Source organism: Centruroides sculpturatus, unplaced genomic scaffold (assembly GCF_000671375.1).
Source record: "Centruroides sculpturatus isolate CEXI.00-Female unplaced genomic scaffold, Cexi_2.0 scaffold1028, whole genome shotgun sequence".
NCBI lineage: Eukaryota > Metazoa > Arthropoda > Arachnida > Scorpiones > Buthidae > Centruroides > Centruroides sculpturatus.
Genome location: NW_019385171.1, coordinates 152,246 through 156,695, shown reverse-complemented (window position 1 = coordinate 156,695; position 4,450 = coordinate 152,246).

Genomic DNA, 4,450 nt, shown 5'->3' with positions numbered 1-4,450 from the left:
ACAGGCTCAGTTAGACCACTGTAGTTGTGTGTTTACAGTCTTTCATCCGCAGCAATAACATGACGTCAATGGATGGAAGGGTAGCTACCAAAGTGAAGGGCGGTCAAGCACTTCCTACCGCTGTAGACACTTTAGTTCAAATTTCCGATTATAGGTTCCTTATACCAAAACGTTCAAAATTTCATCCTTTACAATCCCCCAAATTTTTAAAACGTCATTCTGATACACCCTGTATATGGACATTCGGTGTATCTGCATTAATTTTCTCTAAATCAAAGCGAGTCATTCGCAGGCGAAGCGATTCATTTTTTGAACTTAGAGACTTAGCGACTGTGGCTTTTCTTTTCCATTGTATCAAGAACTGTTGTATCAAAACAGTTGGATCACTTATTGGGAGAAAAAATTGGCAATTCCAACAGGATAATGCTTGTAGTAGACAATCCACAATTTCACAAGCAATGTCGCCTCCGTGCTTGTGTAGTTGTGGATTGTCTACTGGAGCGAACGACTGATGGAAAACGAAAGCAAAGTATCTTAATCTTTGTTAAACGTTGTAACTTTATTTATATACTTAAGTGTAATGAAATTAAATAAAACTTTATTACTTTTGTATAATACAATAAGCGTTTTGCGATTTTATATATGAAAATAAAAAAAGTAGCGTATTTTTAAGATTTGTAGCTTGAAAATAATTATCACTAGCCCAAAAAGTAGCGTGTCGCCCAATTTGAAATTTTTGTAGCGAGGGAACTTAAAAAGTAGCCCAAACCGCTACTTGTAGCCCAATCTGGCATCACTGTTACCAAGTATCCTTCCACAAAATAAATTGATTCTAGATCTTATGAAAATAGATGTAGAACCTTATATTATAGAACTGTTAGAATTTTCATATAAGAGTAATTATTTTGAATTAGAAGGAAAATATTATACACAAGAGAATGGTATTAGTATGGGGTCAGTCATCGGACCAAAACTTGCAGAAATTATAATGACCGAAATAGACGAAAGAATTAGAAATATACACGGTATAAAATATTATAAAAGATACGTCGATGATGTTTTAATTATATACAACAATACAGAAATTAATATTAAGGAAATAAAAGAAATAATAAATAACATAGACACGAAAATACAATTTACAATAGAAGAAGAAAATGATGTTCATAACAGTATTCGATACCTTGATGTCGTAATTACAAGGAAAGAAAACAAGCTAGAAGTTGAACCTTATAAGAAACCGTGTTCAATTGAAACTACAATAAGATACAACTCTAATATACCTATGTATATTAAAAAGAATGTTTTTCATATGGAGTATACGAAAATACAAAATAGAACCAGCAATGAAATTACTAAAAATATACATATATATATATAATTTAAAGAAAAAAATTCAATATAAATGGATATCCAATGAGATTAATTAATAAATGGCAACAAATAATATATAACACTACCGGAACAAAAGATACAAAAACCAGAATAATCGATGGAAAAACAAAATATAAATATGTAGGTTTCCCATATATAAAAAATATGTATGAGCAAATAGATACAGAAATGAAGAAAAAAACAATATGAAACTTGCTCCCAAGTATGAAAATCTATTCTCTAGACTAAAGGCCAAACAGTGTGTTAAAAAACAAAAAATAGATAAAGAAGAGACGAAAAATATAGTATATAAAATACCATGTACCTGTAAAAACACCAGCTTTTATATAGGAGAAACAAAACGAAAACTTAAACTGAGAGTAAAAGAACATATGTCAGATTTAAAGTACCATCGATTAAACTCTGTATTTCATGATCATTGTGTAGTAAACGACTGCAATATAGATAACGCTAATATACAGATTCTACACGAGGAGAAGAAAACATACAACAGAAAAAACAAAGAGAGTGTCGAATTTATTAAAAACAAAAATAACAATTGCATAAATAAAAATTTAAGCATTAAAATTAGTGAGAACTGGATAAAAATATTGTAAATACGTTGATGCTGATTGGTTGTAATTACGACGAAAATCACCTAAGTTTAATGTTCATGAATATATAAATATTGGTAAAGTAATAAATTATGTTAAGATTAAGTTAATAATTCCTGTTTATACACCACTTTCTATTACATACTGAAATTGGTTCAAAAATCAGCTTTCTTAAATATGTAAATTAGTATACCAAATAGCGTGGTTGCGAAAATTGTACACGAGAGTGGGTTAGCTTAAAGCTACAACTGAAAACGTGTGAATTTTGATGTCTTTATGAATTGTAAGTAATACAAATATTAATTATTGGTTTGTACAATTTAATGTAATGGCTTTAAATATGTTCTATGTAAATTGACAGTCCAAATAATATCGCTAAGATGACTCTGTGAAACTTGACCGAAAAAAAGTGTGACAACAGTTATTGTGTGAATTTAGGTGCAATATACGAATATTGGCCACAGGTAAAACAAATATTGTTAAGATATGTTGTAATTTTCAATTCACTTATTTGAATTTTTGTACAAATTATAAGAATGCCATATTCAAAATCCAGCAGTCAAGCTGTTGTCCTCGACCCTGTTTGTTCTCCAATTGATATATAGAATGTGAAACTGTCCACCCTGTACGACACCTGTACGCTCGTGATTTGTGCTTTATGGTATGTTTTTTAAGAAAATTTTTTAAAAAAAACGTTTTATCTAAGTGATGTTTTACTCGCGTATTTTTGTACAATTTTCTCATGTTTTATTTTTGCGTTTAGTTGGCTGAAGAGGGGCCAATGCCCGAAACGCTAAATGTAAAAAGCGTCCCAACTGAATAAATGGTGAATAATTTGCCAAGTGTTGAAAAATGTCGCCTTAGTGTGTCTGCAAAGAAACAACAATTTATACAATTTACTCTCGTAGAGTAGTTGATAACGCTTTACCTCTCTTGACTCCAATTTTATAGCAACTCCTTCTTTAGTTGTCGTGTCCATCCCAAGATACACATCTCCGAAGGAACCACTGCCGATCTTACGAATGACTTTATACTTTCCAGCGATGATAAATTTTTTTCTGGATGAAGTACTGGCGATATCCATTTCGATATAACATGAATCGAGCGTTGCACTCCCTTTTTATAATCTCACAGTAACGTGGACCAACTTAGAATGAACACCTGAAATTTTGAAGGTACATTTATAGAAAGGTTTAACCAAGTATCCTTCTGCAAAATAAATTAATTCTAGATTAATGTGACTCGAACTTTGTCAAAACACGTGTAATTTTTTGGAATAATCCATATAAAATACGCTATAAAGAAAAGATTGTATGAATATTTACCGAATGTGCATCATTCGGACTCCAAGTGGGAACTTGATTTCGTCGCGGAGTAGCACATCGGCGTACGAAGTGTGTCACGTGACATTTTGGGGTACGAAGTAATCACGTGATACTCATATCTGACGTGTTTCTTGATAACTTATTTTTATTCTGCCAAGAATTCGCTGAACTTTGGAGACATCACGCGATAGATCATAATATAATATAGTATTTTTATAGTAATTAGAAACGACTTATTATTATTATTGACTATATGAAACAACAAAGATAAAATCGCTGGCTAACGACAATAATTCTATCTTGATATATATTATGATGTTAAACATTAATTAAATGCAATATAAGATGTCTAATGTCTCGATGTAAATAAATATTATACAATTTTATTTAAGACATGAAAGAGATTTGTCCATTTAAAAGCAGAGCAGAATTATTAGTTATTTATCGCATTATCATGCGTTATTATATGTTGATTTTAATCCATATCTATATATATAAAAATGAATGTGTGTGTGTGTGTCTGTCCTTTATGCATTACCACACCGTTTATCCGATTGCCGTGAAACTTTGGGAAGTTGTTTAATATACTCCGGCGAAGGTTTGTGGCATAGTACGATTGCCATAAAACTTTTGAAAAGTTTTTTAATACACTCCCACGAAGTACATTTATCCTACGATAGATGGCGTGCGTTTACACAAGCATTCGAGCACTGTTAGATCGATTTCAAATTGTAAAGACCATTTCTCCCCCTTCAAAAAATATCTGTATATATTTTTTGTGAATAACAGTTCACAAATATGCATTTGTGAACTGTTATTTACGATATTTGTAATAATTTTTGTGTAATTACTTTATTTCAGCTATTTTTTGTTAATTATGTATTCGCTCGAACTTTGCTAAAACCTTAACCGTATTCTGAACAACAACTGAAGTTGTAGGAGGAAATTCGCCTATTTTACCAATCTAGGATCCCCTTTTCCAAATTTTAATATCGACTCAAAATGATTTAAAAAGACAAATTACAATGAAACGGTTTATTATCCAACTATCAGAAATTTCACAACATGCCGAGGAAGGAGCAATTAAATAATCAAAATTATAAAGGATTTAAAAAATACCCCTCGATGTAGGTTCCT